At 41.2% G+C, this 20,282-nt stretch overlaps 1 protein-coding gene across 2 annotated transcripts in view; it reads left to right on the top strand.

Moving 5' to 3' along the window:
- Nucleotides 1–1,255: 1,255 nt before the first annotated feature.
- The window catches only part of LOC124716889 (PAX3- and PAX7-binding protein 1), a 173,401-nt gene continuing 154,374 nt past the window's right edge, over nucleotides 1,256–20,282 (top strand). Inside the window, exons 1-2 of one of the 2 annotated variants that reach the window (XR_007005667.1) lie at nucleotides 1,256–1,388; nucleotides 2,913–3,080. The gene's annotated coding sequence lies outside the window, so the exon portion shown is untranslated. Of the gene's footprint in view, nucleotides 1,389–2,912; nucleotides 3,081–20,282 lie in introns of those variants that run through there. The other variant, XM_047243446.1, reaches the window with a different exon arrangement.

Raw genomic sequence — 20,282 nt, 5'->3', positions numbered from 1 at the left:
GAGAATATATTAAATTAGATCCGAGTGGTGAGCTATTGTCCAAATGATATGCATCGTACGCAACTTCTGCAGCAATATTATTTTTCATAATATTGCTATATTGGTATTTTACAATTTATTCACTTATGTATACAGCGTGTTCTGTGTTGGAACCACTCAGAGCGGTGCTATTACACACACAATTTATCATTGAACTACATAATGCAGAAGAACCTGCCTCAATCAAAAGCAATATATCACAAGACTCCTCTAATACTTGTATGAGTAAATTACAATCTAGTATGTCCACTTTATAATTTTTTAACCTGATTATTTATTTATGCCAATTTTATGCTGCATGAATTCTCTCATCGAGTAAAAACTATTTTTTAATAAATATTCTTTAAGGAATGCTTTAAATTTACAGAGTTCCTTTATGTTTTTTATTTCTTTTGGCAGTTTATTGTATATCTTGACACCTTGGTAAAACATAGTGATTTGGGTTTTAGTTTTATTCATTCTGTCTAGGTACAAGCAGTTACTGTTCCTGGTTTGGTGATCATGTATGCAGCTGTTTGCTAAGTATTGCTCAATATTTTTGTGAATAAAAACTGTAGTTTGCAAGATATATTTACTTGGGATTGTCAGAATACCCCACTTTTTAAACAGCTCACCGCAGTGTGCTCTTTTTTGACTCTCTTTCATTATTCTGCTAGCTCGTTTTTGCAATCTGAACACATGTTCCACATTTTGGGCATTTGCACCCCAGAATATTATGCCGTAACTTATTATAGAATGTATGTGTGCAAAGTATGTCATTTTCTGGCATGAACTATTGCACACAGTGACTAATATTCGTAAGGCATAGCATGCTGTGCTAATTTTTTTTCCCAAGCATCCTAATATGTTCATCCCATTTTAATTGTTGGTCAACTACCCAAAAATTTTGTGCTGGCTACAAACTCTACAGTTTAGTTTTGAACTTTAAGTTTTGTCATATTCGGTTTTTTCTTTATATAGAAGTTTATGTTAATAGTCTTCTTCCAAAACAGTATAGATGGACAATGTGTTATGTTCTCTGATGTACCACTGGTAGGGGCGCGTGTTACGTAACATGGATAGGTTCCCATTTAAAACAAATAAGTCAATCACATTTTTCGTTTATCGCAACCAATGATTTTGGGGAACTGCACTGTTACCACAAGTTGTACCTCGTTTCACTATCCGGCGCTAGATGGGACTACAGGTTGCGAACGTTGTTCATTCACACTAATGCCGGTAGATGGCAGACTATTACACTAGCACGACGATATTGAGTGACGTCCATGTGTTATTGTGTTTACAGATAGGTAAATACGCAGGGAAACATCATTGCTTCAGCGTGTAATAATCAGTTCTGGCGTGTTTCGGTAAGTTGGAGATATTGTGTATGCTTTTCAGTTTATATTTATGCCTTCATCAACGTAATGTTGCTGAAGCCCTCCAGTATTAATTGCCGAATGCACCTGAACAAGTTGCAACCATAAACTGCAGCTAATATGTCCGCGATTTTCGTGATTTATTAAAACGCCGGCTATTTGATCCTGTATCAAACCTTGGCGAGAGTTGCCTCATGTATGGGATGCACCTATTGCAATATGGAAGTGTGATGTGTTAAGTACTCCCTTAATGACAATCGGCTTTGCATTACGTTATTCTGATTTTAGCTGTTCGAGAATTTTTGCTGTTGTGCAATGGGCATCTTCTCCAAGTAATGTAATGTTAAGTTGGGATCCACGTCGCTCATCTAATAGATGTCAGGTTTTTGCATAATGAATCGCCTCATTACTGTTGCAAAACGTAGATTTTAAAGAGAAGCTAAATGTTCCTTTGCGAATTGGCTGCCCGTTTTAAACGCTTAGCCAGTCATACAAATTAAGTTTCCAGTATAAAAATGTAAGAAAGTAACCAGGGTTATACTGCGCACGAATTGTGTATTGTGAGACAAAGTGTATTCCTTTTTCTTTCTTCCTAGCGATGGATCAGGTTGCACTGTGTTTTGTAGCATATCCTTGAAACCATACTTTGTATTACATAAAATATTTGATTCACTTCCACATATTTTATGTAAAAGGCACTGTTATTGATTTGAATGACGGAATGAACACAAATAAGACAATGTCTTACATGCGGATGGGATAAAATTATTTGATGTTTTCATACTACTCAATCATGTTTGGTTCATTTCGTTGGTTTATGTGGAAATTCAGAGTTTTAGCTGCCACTTGTTATCACTGGTAGCCCTATCCTTTTCTAACAAACAGCAGTTATTTTTCATATTGTATGTTTCCTAAAACCAATGTCAGTTTCGTCAATGCCTCATTCTTTATAGGCCTATAACAGAAATAAGGAAACATTTTGTTTTTCTGGATAGAACTGAAACTTAACATTCTTATTACATGTCCTGAATGATAAGCATTTCTTATACCGTAAAATCTGATCATTGAATTCTTCTCACCTGTGTATGCCTTTCAGAATCAGATAAACGTTATAAGACACCATTACATAATGAATAAAATTCAAACTTTTTCCCTAGTTTTTTGCAACAATGTGGTAGGTTTCTAGCAGCAAGGAGGGACATTTCTATGCAAAATACAATTATGTGTTACTGTTGTTTCAAATTATCATTCTTAAGATCATAGAACAGGACATGCATTATTCAAATTATTTCATTTTTATTAGTTCAGCTTTTTCTGGTATAGCATTAGGCAATAAATTTTAAAAAGAAACACTGCAATAACATCCTATATTTTACCACAATAGAATGAATGAATACGGAGTCTATCTATACAATAAGGTTTGTTTGCAGAGTCAGCAACAATTTGTTTTGTTTTGTGCATCAGTTTATTCAAATACAGTAACAACTATCAGCACTTTTTCTTTCCCCGTTTCAGAGCAGTGCTGTTGGGAGCAGAGGAAGCAAGCTCCAACCATATACTGTGTAAGATAGCTGGAAGTGGAAGGATTAAACTTCATGTCCTCCTCAAACAAGAGATGTGTAACCTGTTTTTTGTGCTTTATACTGATAGCTGATCAAATAAAATAGTTATGCAGGGAAAAAATATATATTTTTTTTGTCCCTTCCACCAAAGCTTAAACTGTTGGTGACGTAGAGCACATATAACACAATATCCATTTATACACAGACTATGCAACATAAACTACAATTAATGGAAGACAGCATTTAGCAACAGTGCTGTGTTTTCCATTGTGTCTATTGTTATTTGGTGGTATATATTAGTGAAAACACTAAAAGTCAAGACTTAGATAAGATCTCTGTATGGTGTAAAAATTGGCAGTTGACCCTAAAAATGAAAAGTGTGAGGTCATCCACATGAGTGCTGAAAGTAATCCATTTAACTTTGGTTACACTATAAATCAATCAAATGTAATGGCTGTAAATCCAATTAAATATCTCGGAATTACAATTGCGAACCATTTAAAGTGGAAAGAACACACACAGAAAGTGTAGTGGGGAAGGTGAAACAATGACTGCATTTTATTGTTAGAACACTTAGAAGGCGAAACAGATGTGCCCAGGAGACTGCCTACACTATCCTTGTTCATTCTCTTTTGGAGTACCGAGCGAGGTGGCGCAGTGGTTAGCACACTGGACTCGCATTCGGGAGGACGATGATTCAATCCCGTGTCCGGCCATCCTGATTTGGTTTTCCGTGATTTCCCTAAATCACTCCAGGCAAATGCCGGGATGATTCCTTTGAAAGGGCACGGCCAATTTCCTTCCCCGTCCTTCCCTAATCCGGTGAGACCGATGACCTCGCTGTTTCGTCTCTTCCCCCAAACAATCCAATCCAATCTTTTGGAGTATGGACGCATGGTGTGGGATCCTTACCACATAGTATTAACAAAGTGCATTGAGAAAGTTCAAAGGAGGGTAGCACATTTTGTATTAGCTAGGAATATTTAAGAGAGAGTTGCCATGGACATGATAAAGAATTTGGGGTGGACTTCTTTAAGACAAAGGTATTTTTCATTGTGGTGGGATCTTCTCATGAAATTTCAATCACCAACTTCCTCCTCTGAAAGCAAAAATATTTTTCTATTGCCGACCTACATTGGGAGAAATGAACAGCAGATTAAAATAATGGAAATCAGAGCTTGCACAGAAAGATATGAGTGTTGATTTCTTCTGCATTCTGTTAGAGAGTAGGATAACAGAATTATTGTGAAGGTGGTTCGATGAACCCCCTGCCAGGCACTGAAGTGTGGTTTGCAGAGTAGCCATGTTGATGCAGAGCCCAAAAAGAAGGAAAATAAAGTACAGCAGATATTGCATTGATATTGCTTACTGACCTCAAAAGTAACTTACATTAATGTAGTTTACAATATGTTGCATGCACAAAACAAAACAGATGGTGCTTTCTGTTTAACCTGCTATAATACTTATATCTGGTTCAAAGGTACACTGGTCAAATAGAGCTTTTGCAGTACCTCTTTGCAAACCATGCAGAAGGTATGTGGCATAGTTCAATAAATTTTAACAGTGGTATAGATATAGGACAGAGAAGTGATTTATTCATGTTCATGTGCTACTAGTATTATAACATAAAATTTCAAATAAATGCTGATAAAAGTATTTTGCAGCTCACCTTAAGATGAGGCTTCAAAAGGAGTGATTGTATTTGAACATCCAACATACCAGTTAATCATGTTACATGGACAGCATTTCTTTCATGTTCTGATTTTGCCACATATTGAAGTTTCTATCACATTTGCAACTTGTATAAAAAATATATAGCTGTTTGTTGTGGTGATGAAATTATGAAAACTACATTATGTGAAGGCTCTTTCTTCATTTTCTGGTTTTACTGCTTACAGACATTTATTTCTTTTATTACCGATTCATGTATCACCTTTGCAGTATCTGCATAGATGTGAAATGCATTGTAATCAAAATATAAATAATTTCATATCAAATATAGAGTCTATGTGATACTGTCATTTTCCGTCAATTTCTGTCTGCATCCAGAGTCCTGAGAATAGGGGGATTTGGGGGGGGGGGGGGGAGTGAGAGAGTTTGTGCATCTCCTTAATAGCTTGTTGGTTCACCTTTGGAATGCAGTACAGCAGCAATTCTCTGCAGCATGGATTCATCAATGGTGAGTTTCCAGAGATAGGTAGCACCAGATATCTGTAAACTCTCTCACAAGCTTCTGACATGTTGTTTGTGGGCATGTAGCTGCTATCTGTTTTCATCAGGCAAATATGTAGGCCAACATGTCAATATGAGCTCACTATCACACTTCTCAAACCACTGTTCCACCTTTCTAGACTTGTGACACACACATTTGTCCTGCTGGAAGATGCCGTCTCCACCAAGGATGACATGAAACATAAAAAGGATGCAGGTGGTCAACAATGATTTTCTCATAGTTCACAGTTTTCATGAAGCCATCAATTACTGTCACATGCCCAAAAGAAGTCCATGTGAGTGTTCTTCATAACATAGTACATTCATGCACAGCTGTTAGCCTTCTGTAACAAGAAATGTGATGTGTATGGCCAGATGACATATTTGCAGTGATAAATGCTCTATCTTCATGTAGGAGGTGTCTGCTGCAAGTCCTTATGTTCTACATTGTGTGCTGAACCATGTACACTGAAACACTTGTGCCTGCACCGACCTTGTACTCACTCACAGTCACCTATGCTGCGTTTCAGAGGGAGCAAATGTCTGACCTCCATGTTCTGTGATGAGGTGTGAATCTCCAACACCTTTTCTCCTACTCATTGTTTCATTGTCTAGCTGCCACTTGCCATAAATGATAACGATGATAGCTCACTATCCTCACCATTTCCAAGATGCTTGTTCCCAGGCATAAGGCAATAACAATCTGCCCTGTGTCAAAGTCACTTATGTCAATGGATTTCTCCATTTGCAACCTTTATCATTGTTAAAATGATACACTATACATCTGTGCTGCACTTGTATACTTTCCTTACTGTGTTACATGCTGTGAGCACTGGTCGTAATCTTTTTGGCTGTCAGTGCATGTGTGTGTGTGTGTGGGAGGGGGGGGGGGGGGGGGGTTGAGAGAGAAAGACAGCAGAAAGTAATACTGAGGACTAAATTATTTATTATTGTGGGTGGTGGTGGTGCTCAAAATTCTGTTTCATAACAGTTTGTGATGTACCTTCTAGATAGTTAATTGATGTGACTGCCCAAGCAGCCCATCACTAATACTGTGTTTGAACATTATGGAATTGTTCTTCCTACCCATTTACATTAACTTGCATTTTTCTACACTTAGAGCAAGCTGTCATTCACCACACCAAACAATATTCTGTTGAAGTCATCCTCAATCATCAACACTTTTCCCTTCATTAGCAAAGTCACAGACTGCTGCTCACACTATCTTCAGATCATTTATGTATACAGAGACTAAGACTACCTCTGTCTCTGATGACTCACCATCCAGGACAACATACTGGATTCTATTACTTGAAGTCTTTGAGCCACTCACATGTCTGAGAACCTATCCTGTATTCTCAAACCTTTGTTAACAGTCTGTATCGTGGCGCTATGTCAAATAATTTCTGAAAAGGTAGGAATATGGAATCTTCCTATTGCCTTTCACCCATGGTTCGCAGGATATCGTGTGAAAAAGAAGTTGATGGGGTTTTGTGTGAGTAGTGCTTTCTAAAACCCTGCTAATTTGTGGACAGAAGCAACTTTGCTGTCTCAAGGAGGTTTACGATATTTGAACTTAGAATATGCTCAAGAATTTGCAGCAAAGTGACATAAAGGCTATTGCTCTGGTATTTTTTGGGTCCCTTCTTTTACCTATCTTGTTTATAGAACTCAGTCTCATGGATCCCCCCCTAACCCCCCACCCTCTAGTAGTTTGGGACTTTTTGCTGGATGAGAGATTTGCGATAAAAGTGAACTAAATATGGGACCAAAGTTGAAGTTTTCGACTGTTTTTCAGTGCCAGGGATGCTTGTTTCTATATCCTCCTTGCATGTTTTGTGTGGCGCTCTAACAGTGGCATGTCTATATGATCCTCTTGCATGAATGCTTTTTTTAAAACATGAATTTAAAACTTCACATAATTAAACAGAAGCCTTCATCCCATGTAGTGATTTTATGTGGGACCGGAGTGAAAGATTAAGTGAATATGAATAAAAAAATATTTGAGGCTGTATGTGTTATGAGCCTACAAAAGTCTTGACCAATATGAGCTATTTCTCATATTTGCCTGAGAATATTTTGCTCTGGACAATATGCCTGTGAAAATAAGATAAATAACTTAATGACTCTTACGTGACTATGGACTGACATTATTTATAAAGAAGATTAGGGCTTAGAGTCAGAGATATATGGTATACAAATTACTGAAATCTGTTGGAGATACAGAGACTAGAATACCTGAGTTGGTGTCAAATTATATGAAACAGAAATTTCTGATCACATTTCCAGGTCAACATTAACATCGCATTATCAAAAAAGGTAGCTATAAATGTGAAAACTATCTGACGATTAGACTCGCAAGTTATACTTGTAAATTGCTGGTCAGAATAATGTACATGAGAATATAAAGAAAGAATGAAGATGTATTGAAGGAAGGGCAGTTTACTTTTAGAAATAAAAAGCTACCGGAGAAGCTGTTCTGGATATTGTACTAGGAAATTGATGGAAGAGTGAAGAAAAATCAGGTTACCCTAATCCGTTTGTGGTCCTAGGGAAAGCCTTCAAGACTTTAAATTAGACTAAGATGTTCACAATCATGAGAATATGGTGGCTAAAGGACAGAACCAGACATAAATTATTTACTGTATTTATGAAGCTCTTGTGAGAGTAATGGAAGTGGAAGGTGAAGAAATACACATTGGTGTTAAGAAGGGTATAAGACAGAGATGCGCCTTATTACCACTGTTATTCAGCTTGTACATCAAAGAAGCGGTACAGGAAGGGTAGGAAAATTTTGGGAGAAAACTAAAAATGCAAGGGGAACAGATTCCAGTGCTAAGGTTTGCAGGTGACATAGCCTTTCTGGCCAAGTGTAAGGAGGACTGACAGGACCTATTCAGTGGAGTGGACAACAAGCTTGGCACAGATATGGCTTGAGAACAAACCGTATAGAGATGAAGGCATTGAAGTGTAGTAGAAAGGAGAGTAACTACTTGTTTAATTATGTAGTCTGGAATGGGCACACACATAAAGAACAAGCTCCCAGATAGGTCAGTAACAGTAAACAATTTAATAGCAATAATATAAACAGAGACACTTCTTGTTAACATCAAGGGTTGCAGTTAAATCAGTCACACTGGCAACTACCTTGTAGTGTGATAATCAGTGACAAGTCTTTATCTCAGACTGCCATAAAACACTCACTGTAAGTCTAACAAAATAAATTTCTGAGCCAACATGGATCCCACAACTTGGACAGCTGTCCAAACTGTACAGTCATTGGAAAAGTCTAAGACCTCAGGATACCAGGTTCTGGAATTCAAGTCCACAGAAGCCAAGGTTACAGACCATTGCTCGTAATGAACTGCTGGCAACTCGTAGAGGGCTCTGAAGGCACTAGTATCCAGGAGGAGTATCGGACACATCTGGGTCCTATTCAGCACTGGAGTTGCTGTCTTTGTGGATACATCAGATAGAATATCCTTAGTTTGCTGAGCGAACTGAATTGCTCTCATAGTGGCTGGGCGGCACCCTAAGTACCTGTCCGGTGGTAGGATACCGGTGTGTTACTCAGAGGCAAGTGTCTTGCAAAGGAAAAATAGTGCTCACAATTGCAGCACTCTTGACTGCAATCCTCGCGCTACAGGTAGTGAGGTTGGCATTTCTTATGATGAGTCCAGAACCACAAGTTTCCTTGTCTGCTTTCAGAGGGTACTTTGGCAACAAATCACCCTATTGATGCTGTCTGAAATGTTTTCATACATGCAGTGCATGTTCCATCCAGTATTTGGATTGCCAGCACACGTGCTGACCATGGCAGGAGACGTTTGTGGTACTGAAGGGTGCCCACTTGCCAGTCACGGGGGTATGCTGTGTAGCTGTAGTGGCAATCAAATAGCTGGCACTTTAATGTCAAAATTGGGAACAACATAGTAGTAGAAGTGAAAGACTTCTCCAGTCTAGAAATCAAGATTACACAGGATGGCTGAAGTTAGGAATATGTCAGAAGTAGATTGACAAAGATGAAGAAAACTCTCTTCAATAAAAGAGCCCTCCTGATATTAGATATTGATATGGATCTGAATAAGGAGTGCACATCTGGAGTGCAATATAGTATGGAAGTGAAATCCAGAGAATAAGAAACTGAAGCATGTGAACTGTGGCACTGTGAAAGTATGGGAAAAAAATGAATCAACAAAGTATGAAATATGAAATAGTAAACAGAAAAGGTGAGGAAAAAAGTCTATGGAAGACACTTAACCCTGAGAAGGCACAGTTTGACAGGGCATATGGCACAGCATCCAGTAGTTGTTAACCTTACTCTGGAAGGAGCAGTAGTAAGAAAAATTTGGAGAGAGAGACTGTAACTAGAAGTGCAAAACTTATTGTATAGGATGTTGTGTGTAATAGTTGCATGAAGATGAAAAGAGTAAAAGATAATGAAAGATGTAGGACAGCATTACGCTAGTGAAAAGATGGAGACTTGTAAAAAGGTACTCATTTCCTTACTCATTTTATAACGTTACAGATCATCTTTGTACAGGGTGGCAAGAAAACGGACCAATTTGTACACAGCAAAACAGGTATTGTAAAACATTTTTCTTCACAACAACGAAATCCTTGTATATTGCCATTTCAAGCATTATTCATGTTTTGAAAATGGTGTCTTGTTGGTGGCCACCATCATTATTTTGATACTCAGACAGCCTGTAGTTTAAATCGTTCATAGCACATTCAGTCATCTGTGTAGGAATGTTTGTGATTTATTCACAGATGGTGTCTGTCAATTCTGCAATTGTGTGGAGACATCTAGCATACACACTGTGTTTCACAGCCACCCCAAAGGAAGTAATCACAGTCTGGTATGTCAGGAGATCTGGGAGGCCACAAAATCTCCCCATTCCTTGAAATGATGGGGTTACCAAACACTCTACGCATTGCTGCCCTTGAAATTTGAGCACAGTGAGATGTAGCACCATCTTGCTGAAATCAATACTCATTTGCAGAAAACTGTTACAGTTCAGGTTCTAAGAATGTGTCAACTATGGCAGCATACTGCTGACCAGTGACTGCAGTTGCTCATCCATGTTCATCCTCAAAAAAGAAAGGATTGATAATGCTCATTAAAGAGACAGCACATCATACTGTGATACACTGGCTCTAGTACCAGCAGTTTTGTTTGTTGACATAACCTGTGAGATGAAAATGTTTCTCAGCACTCATCCATAGAAGAACTAAGCAGCCTTCATTATCACTAATTTTAGTCGTGAATGCTACAGGCAGTCATTCACTTTACATAATCCTTTTCATTTAACTGTTTCATAACCCGTATCTTGTATGTTTCCAACTTTAAATCATTCCATAAAATTCTGCGCTTCCACAATTTGTCTCACAGAATGCTTTGGACTGTTGGTTACAAAATTCCGCACCTCCTCGTTTTGTTCCTGTGGGAGGCAATTTGTGGGCCTTACTAGCAAATAGGTGCACTTCCTCTTGCTTCAAAGTTTTTCACCCATAACCTGATTGCATGTGCCATAGATATAGGATCATTCTATCTAAGGTTGAAATAATGAAGGTATTCCCATCTAGCAGTAGCCTACCCAGTCACTGTTTTTGTAAAGGACCTCCGCAGCCACTGCAAGTTCCATCTCACTCCGTCTCAGCAAATGGCGTACGTACCCAAAATGCATTACAAACGTTCAGTGTTCCCAGTAATACCATTCCAAGTTTAATTAGTCTTTACCAGCCCATTTTTGTGCCACACTCTGTGTAATTCATTATGTTTATATGTTACAAAGATAAAAGCAAATGCTCTGTTAGGGCCTAGTTATTTGCCAGAGATTGTTCATTTTATTCAAATCACTTCTGGTGAATGTCACAATGTATGCCACACCAAGAACTTCATTGATTCCCTTCACTAGCATTCTCCTAATGTGGCCAGTACTGTGATGTGACTGACATGTTATGTGTACAAAGGAAGAAAAAAATGCCAACTTGGAAGTGAAACTCACTAGTAGATACCTTTCTTCAATTACATTTCAGGAAAGGTCTGCAAAATTCTATCTGCAGATGCCATCATCATCATTGTACTAAACATGTTTCTCAGTGACATATTTCTTTAGATGTGGAGTAGATCTATGTCAGAAGGTGGCAGATATTTTTGCACACTTTGAATACACCAACATTTCATCTTAAAAATCTATTAGCCAGCCTCACCCCCAGCAGTGCAAGTATCACTGTCAACAGTGCTGCAATTGCAAGTACAATGTTTCCTCAGTGAGACACTTTGTTTCCAAGCAACATATGGATATCCTCAGCTGGGCAAGTACTTACGGTTGTGTCTGGCCACTATAAGAGCGCGTCCGGCCGTCTTGATTTAGGTTTACCGTGATTTCCCTAAATCGCTTCAGGCAAATGCCGGGATGGTTCCTTTGAAAGGGCACGGCCGACTTCCTTCGCCGTCCTTCCTGAATCCAATGAGACCGATGACCTCGCAGTTTGGTCTCTTCCCCCAAACAACCCAACCCAACCCCCTCCAGACAAATACCTTAAGAAAAATACTATAAGAGCAGTTCAGTTCACTGAGTCAATCAATGAATGTTGCAAAAGCAAGCTTTTTGTTTTGTTTGCAATCTAGGACACTTCTCTTATAATTTTTCATGTGGTTGGTACATAATACTGTTTTGCCCTTTTCAAGAAAGTCGCTAAGATAAATTCCTTAAGCATCCTAGAAAACACTGGCTGCAACCTCCCTGGCAGGTGAAATAAAGAACTGTATGCCATTTTTGATGTAACCATTCTTTCATTTATACAGTTCTGTGTAGCTTATAAAAAAAGGAGAACCATTAGGGACATGAAATGAGTAAGGTACACTTTAACAAGAAAGAAGCAACTCTTCAGTGTTTAATATGTACTCTGTGTTTGCAATAAACTGTGTCTCCTGCTTAATACTATTTGTGCTTATGTCAGGTAATTGTAACCTGATAAATTGGCATGAATGCTGTTACTTTAAAAAAAGCTGGCATTCTGTCAATTATATCGCCATACGAATATCTGTGCATATTAAACCACTCGCCTCTGGGATGGTGAGGTGCTCCGGGCCCATTTCAAATTTGCCCCGTGGATTAAAGACAAGGGATGGTGTGCTGGCCACCCTGGATATGGTTTTTAGGCAGCTTTCCACATACCACTAGGTGAATACTGGTTTGGTACCTGTCCTGCCTCAGGTACATATTGTGCAAACATTTAGAAAACTTTCTCACACTTGCATATAGAATTAATTGTAGATACAGACAGGTGGGTATATTGATTCCATCCTGTGTTGTTAATATGGGACTGATGATCGTATATGTTTAGTCTCCTTAAACCCATATTCAGCAGCAGTCTGCCAGTGGTATTAAATAGCTACTTCTTGTTTCTTGCTGATAACTAAATATTTATTTATATATATACAATGACAGTATTATGAAAGGGGTAGGTTGCTACTCACAATATAGAGGAAATGTTGAGGCACAGACAGAGAAAACAAAAATACCTATACATGTGAGCTTTCTTACAAAAGCCGCCGCCACCACACACAAGCGCGCGCGCACACACACACACACACACACACACACACACACACACACACACACACACACCTATCTCTGGCCACTGAGGCCAGACTGTGAGTAACTGCGGCTGATGGAGAAATCAATCTGGATGGTAGGGATAAGGAGGAGGCTGGTGCAGGAAGGGAGAGGGTTAGTGGCTTAGAGGTGGCTGAGGGTGTAGTGCTGCTTGTGGGTGCATGCAAGGACATAATGGGGACAGGTTAGGGCCGTAAGGAGCAATGGGGAGGTTGAGAGGGTAGCAGAGAGAGAGCAGAAATCAGAGAAGTAGAGGAGGGAAAATAAGAGAGACTAACGGGTGCATTGGTGGAAGAGAAGACTGGGGAGCAGCACTTTTTCACAAGTCATAAAAGGTCATGAAGGGCATGTAGTATACTGTAGACAACTAGGAATAGAGTTAATTTGCAGAAACATTACATCAGTGTGACAGTAAAGGTAAAGGAAGCTTCTTTAAGCAAGAATATCCAAATATCGAAATCAAGTTTTCCAACCTTACATCCAGTCTTCATTCTCTCATCTATACTGATTCTGAGATGAGTGATGAACAATCATATCTATAATGTAGGAAAAGCTATATTGCTACTTACCAAACAAGACACATCAATTTGCACACAGGCACAATTAAAAGACACTTACATAAAGCTTTCTGCAACAGCCTTCATCAGTAAAAGAGAGACACACAACATTCACATACACAAGCAACCACACCCCGCACGCACACGACTGCCAACTCCAGCATCTTGGGTCAGAATGCAACTATCGTGTAGGATGCAAGCAGTTATCTGGAGGGTTGGGGAGAGAGATGAATGCTGTCTGGTGGAATGTGCAGGGACTAGATTACCAACAGGCACAAAGAGGTTGTGGGTAGGGAGGTGGGGAAAAATGTAGCAAAAATGGAGAGGAGCAGGGAAAGACAGGCCGATGCATTGGCAGGGGGCTGCAAATAAACAGCATGGAAGATGAGAATCAGGAGGAGGTAATAGGATAGAGGGGGTGGAAACAGGGTGTGGGGACAGTGCTTTATTGTAGGTTGAGGCCAGGATAATTGCGGAAGCAGGGAATGTGTTGTAAGGGTCACTGTCATTTGTGCTGTTCAGAAAAGCTGGTGGTGGAGGAAAGGATCCAGATGGCTTGGGTAGTGAAGCAGCCATTGAAATCAAGTGTGTTATGTTAAGCTGTGTGTCGTGCCACAGGATGGTCTGCTTCTCTCTTGGCCATAGTTTGGCAGTGGGCATTCGTACTGGTGGACAGCTGGTTGGTAGTTATACCGATATAAAAAGCTATGCAATGATCGCAGGCAGAGCTGGTAAATGACATGGCTGCTTTCACAGGTGGCCTGCCCCTGATGGGGAAGGATAAACCTGTGGCAGAACTGAAATAGGAACTGCTGGTTGGGTGGATTGTGCAGATATTGCACATGGGTATGATCCTTGTGGCAAGGGGTTGGGATTGGGAGTGGCATATGGATGGACTAAGATGTAGTGGAGCTTGGATGGGCGATGGAACACCACTTTAGGAGGGGTGAGAAGTATGTCAGCAGGATGTCCCTCATTTCAGGGCATGATTAGAGGTAATTAAGACCCCGGTGAAAGATGTGGTTTGATTGTTCCAGTCTGGGGTGCTACTGGGTGATGAAGGGGACACTCCTTTGTTTCTGGTTCTTGGGGCTGGTGGAAGGATTGGAGGTGTGAGAGGACATGACATGGGAGCTCTGTTTGCGGACTATATCTAAGAGTCCATCCAGCACTTCCTGTTCCAGTCCTGCCACAGGTTTGTCCTATACCATCAGGAGTCAGGCTACTTGTGAAACTGCACAGCCTTGTATATTGGAATGACCACAAACTAGCTGTCCACCAGCATGAACAGCCACTGCCAAACTGTGGCACAATATCAGGGTTGCCACAAGTTCTGGAAATCAGGGAATATTAAGTAATTTCAAATGTGTCAGGGAAATATTAGGGAAATTTTCAAGGCGCTGGAAAAATCTCATTGGTCTCATTTCATCAACGTGGTGTTTGTAACACATGAATAGCTGGCCACACAAGTGGACTTCCATGATGGTTCAAAACTGCAGGCCATTTCTGTTGGTATCTTTAATGGATCGGGTCTGTGGTCTGAAGCCCATCATTTCCCACTAATGTGTAAGCCCTGCCCATCGGATCTAGTCTCACCAATCTGCCTGCAGTCTGGGTCTGTTTGTTTGTGACATAATGCTGGAGATTTTCATGGTTTATCCAAGGGCCCAGGACTGCAGTGCTCCTCGGCAGGCCAGAGGCTGCGGGCGACGGATTTCAGGAATTGCGCCCGTCTCACCACAAGTATCTTGTACAGTGCGGCATTCTATGGACATTTCATTTATTCTAGTAAATTTTACCACTTCAAATATAATTTATGTATTAGAAAGTATGGACGATAAGAAGAAGAAAATTGTGGCAGTTGCTGGCGGTTCATATGCTATGTAACCATATATATCTCAAGAGAAAAATCACACAATACCTGTAAAATAATAAGACATAACACAGTGACTAATAACTGGCAATAATTAACATAGTAGAACCAACATTTTATTGGTGGTCACCCATAATGTTGATTTACACAATTCTTCCATGCATTGCACACTTCTTTCAAGAGGCTTACTTTTTTCTGACGTTATTTCAGAAATCAGTGAATGTATTTTAAATCTGTCTTGTGACTCCAAGGATATGCGTATTTTTGTCACAGTTTGTTTCATTTTATTGAAATAAAATAACACCAGTGGTCTTAATGGAACACACATACCATTTGCCTTGCTTTCTCCATCTAAACACAGTCATTACAAAAGATGTTGATGTTGCTCACACTGGGGAGAAATCCACCACGGGCCCCAGCCTTTGTAGCATCTTTTCCCTTCCATGCTGCATGTCTTATCGTCTTGCTGTTCTTTTTCCCCTCCTTTGGGAACATGTCTGGGGTGTTTTTGGGAATGTCCTGCACTGTCCGTAGCTGACAAGAAGTCTCACCACTGTTTTTCTAGGCTGCTTAACGGTCTGACCGAGGCCAAAATCCAGCCTCCTTAGTGCCCACACCCACTCTTTTTCTCACCTTAGATAGAGTGGTGCTTCCATCAAGATCAAAGCAGGCTATGAGGTTCTCCCAGTCTAACCATACATTCCAAACCCAATGCACTACTACACATCATTTCAACCACACTGGAATGTGTTATCAACACCTGGCCAAATGTGTAATCTGCGTTAGGGATGCACAGGAGGGCGATTGTCCACCTCCTCCTCCCTGCTGTATCAACTGCAATGGCGACCATGCTGCTTCCTCTTGAGATTGTCCCATGTATCTCAGTGAGCGAAGTGTCCAAGAGATCCGGGTCAAGGAAAAAGTTCCTTACCCGGTTGTTCACAAGCTTCTGGCTAGTTGCAAACTCTGTGTTCTACCGTCTGGCACTTGTAGTACTGTTCTTGGTACATCACTCCATGAAGGACATAGCCACTTAGACATGTGACCTAAAATTCAGCTCTGAGAATGTGAAATTGCCCAGTGTCGTGGTAACATCGCAGTCCCCTCGTCCAGCTGTGCAACAAGCTATCAAACTCTTGCCTCAAGGGGCGAAGTCACTAGCAGGCCAGAAAGGACAGAGGGAATGCTCCTGTGAAGACTTCCTATGACCCTCCAGCCAACCAATACCTGAGCCTTCCTCTGCTAACCAGTAAGGCTCAAAGAGGTCTAACATAGTCAAGCAGTCTTTTCCTTTGCCGACTCAAAGATTGTCTTTGATGGTGTCGCCATGTGATACCTTCACCCAGTTGGCCTCTGTGTTGCTCGTGCACACCACCAACTCTCTTTCTGTGTTGGACTCTGCAGGCCAACAGCAGAAGAAAGCTGATGCTTATGTAGACCTCATGGAGCAGCATCCTCCTGCCTCAGTGCCCTGTAGCAGCAAGTCTTCCCAGGCTGGCACTCGGCAGCAGCTGAGGTGACACCACTTCATTTTTTCCTCATCATGACTCTCTTCCAATGGAACGTTCACGGTCTTCAATTGAACAAAGAGGATCTACAGCTGCTTTCAGAATTGCAGCGTCCACTTGTACTATGCCCCCAGGAAACAAAATTGCATCCTCACAACCAGTTTGAGCTTTCGCATTTCTTCCTGGTCCGTTTTGACCTTCCACCTGAGGTTGGCATTCCATCTCATGGTGGAGTCATGCTGCTCATTTGGGATGACATTCATAGCCAGTCCATCTCCCTGACTACACGTCTTCAAGCTGTTGCAGTTTGCCTTTTCCTTCCTCACTTGATCTTTTCCCCTTGTACCATTTACATCCCTCTGTCATTCGATGTCACCAGGGTCAACTTCCTCCACCTTATTGGGCAGCTACCTCACCCATTTATGCTGCTCGGTGACTTTAATGCCCACCATCCCATTTGGGGTTCTCCCAGAACCTGTTCAAGAGGTGCCCTCTTGGCTTACCTTCTTAATCAAGTTAACCTTTTCTGCCTTAGCACAGGAGCACCCACGTTTCTTTCAGACTCCTCACACACCTGTTCCCATTTCGTCCTATCCTTCTGCACTGCGCATCTTCCTCATCATCTTGAGTGATCCATTCTTTCGGTCACATATTCTAGCAACCATTTCTCATGTGCTATCCGTTTGCTGACTCACACCCCCACCTCTGTGCACACCCAAATCACAGCTTACTAAGACCGACTTGAGGTTTTACTCCTCCCTGGCGACCTTCGACCAACACGATTTCCCCAGTTGTGATGACCAGGTGGAATATCTTACAATTATTATCCTTACCTGTGCCTTTTCATGCTTTCCCAATGGATCTATTGCAAATATACTTCTCGGGTTTGCTGCCAGTACGTATTGTGTAACTTGCACAATATTTCATCGATGCAACTGCTCGATATCATCAGGTGGTGGTAGCTGCTGCTGTCACTGCTGCAAGACACAACTGATGATAGTCATGTGGTGGTGTTGAAATTTATCATGCTAGTAGCAGGCAGTTCACGTGCGCAGGAAGACGCTCATAGTTGGTGGAAAGCAGTGCTGCTGGTGCCCCCTGCTGGGAGCCGCAGAAAAGCCATCCATGCTTGCGCTATGGGCAATGACTGTGCTGCCAGATGCTACTGTGCTTAAAAGCTGCAATTCCCATCTTGTATAACGTACTAGAGTCCTGCATGACCGAGTAAGCGAGCACAAAATACGAGATGGGGCGAGCACACCCTAACTGGATAGGCTGCCCGCACTAGTTCTTGTGACAGAGCATAGAAGCCGTGACCGAATACGTAGCACGTAACTTCAAACACATTACACGTGTCATTATCCGTGTGAGACTGCAGCCAGTATGGGCTTCTCATTTGTGGTGTGTGTCTCTATCTCTCTCTCTCTCTCTGCAATCATGCAGTGCGAGGAAACCAGTGCAGTAAGACGTAAGATTGAAATCAATGTTTACACATTGAAGAGACGGGAAGGTCTAAAAAGCCAAGTACGGAGCATATTTTTGGCGGTTGTAGACGAAAACAGTGCGTCTACTGGATACGTATCGTGCATAAACTGCTCCACATTATTGTGTTTCTAATCGAGAACCACTCTTTTAAAGAAACACAGTTGCAAGAAATCTCACAAAGATACAGCTCCTTCAGGAATACCGGCAGTAATAAAAAATAGTATTACAGCAAAGTGTGTTGCAATGCGTGCTAAAGATATGAGACCTTTTAATGCTGTTTGCGGTGAAGGTTTCAGAGAACTAGGCCAAGAATTAATACATCTAGGTGCGCATTATGGAAAAGTTAACATGGCAGATGTCATGCCACATCCCTCTACTATAAGCAGACATGTCAAAGAACAAGCTGATGCAATACGAAACAGTATAATGCCTTCTGTTATTGCGGAAGTTATTAATAAAACATGTGCTGCGATAGTTGATATGTGGACTGATTCGCATAATCAGGTGCACTATTTGACGCTTACATCTCATTACATTAACACAGAATGGTCTCTTGTGATCAATGTTTTATTTACAACAAAATTCCCGGACATTAGGAAGACGGGAGTAAATATTATAAAAGAAAGTGCTCTATGAATTTAGCTGTGTAACGTACCCGTTCTTGGAAACGTTACTTTTGTATTAAAAGAAAGAGAGAGAGAGAGAGGTGTTGGATTTGTACAGTACAGTGCAGAGAGCCGGGGCGAGGCGAGGTGAGACGTCAGAGGTGACCGGTCATGCTCGGTTATCCATGTGTCCGGAATCCGGACATCAGACATGGGGCGAGTACGTGACCGAGCCGAGTCGTATGGGGCCGGACAAGAGCGGCTCGGTCACCCCTCAACAGGCAAGCCGTGACCGGTCAAACATGCAGCGTTGCAGCACTCTATAACGTACCCTCTCTCTCACTAGGGCTGAACTTGCCCATTGTTTAATTCTAATAGGATCCGACTGGGAAAATCCAGAGGAAAACATTAGATCTTCTCAAGAAGAGTTCTATTCCTTCTAAAGTGACCAAAAGCCTACATGAACAGCCTGCAGATCCGCCCCCCCCCCCCCCCCAAAGACTGTACGGCCTACCAAAGATACATAAGGATGGGACTCCTCTTCGCCCAATAGTGAGCAGCATTGGAGCTCCAACGTATTTTCTGGCCAAACATCTTACTACACTGTTGGGACCTCTCATAGGCAAGTGTGATCAGCACATCCGGAATTCAGGGGACTTCATAGGTCGCCTGAAGACACTTAAGTTACAAGTGTCAGATATTTGGTTAGTTTTGACGTTATATCTTTGTTTACAAAAGTACCTCTGTGGGGCTCATTAGAGCTTATCAGTAGCCAGTTTGAGAAAGACATTGTGCTTACCTCAACTTATTTCTTATTCAGTGACCAGTGTTTTGAACAAGTGGATGGTGTCGCCATGGGAAGTCCTCTGACTCCCATGGTGGCCAACTATTTTATGGAAGACTTTGAGGAAAAAGCGCTGCAGTCAACAAGTCTCAAACCTTCCTGCTTCTGGTGGTATGTAGACAGTACTTCCGTGGTGTGGCCCCATGGAATAGAGACATTACCTGTGTTTCTCTGGCATCTGAACTCGCTCCATCCCAATAAACAATTCACAATGGAAGTGGAAAAGGATGGCATCTTACCATTCCTGGATGTCATAGTCAGAAGAAAAGCTGATGGTAAACTGGGACACAGCATCTATCGCAAATCAACTCATATGGAGCTATATTTGTAGGCCATAAGTTGTCATCATCCTGCACAACACGATAGTGTCCCACGCTCTTTGGTGCATAGAGCACATGTGGTCTCAGATACCGAAAGTCTACCTGGTGAGCTACAACAGCTGAGAATGGTATTCCAACAGAATGGCTATTCCAATAGGCAGATACACCATGCATTCTGTTCTAAGCAAATTTTAAGCAGGGATATAAATGAAGATGCGGCAGCACCCCCTGCAACAGCATTCTTGCCTTATTTTGGTTGCATGTCTTCGAGAATAGAAAGAATCCTCAAAAA

The sequence above is a fragment of the Schistocerca piceifrons genome, chromosome 1, assembly GCF_021461385.2.
Source record: "Schistocerca piceifrons isolate TAMUIC-IGC-003096 chromosome 1, iqSchPice1.1, whole genome shotgun sequence".
NCBI lineage: Eukaryota > Metazoa > Arthropoda > Insecta > Orthoptera > Acrididae > Schistocerca > Schistocerca piceifrons.
Note: the sequence above shows the minus strand (reverse complement) of the source record. Positions and strands in the feature narration are given on the sequence as shown.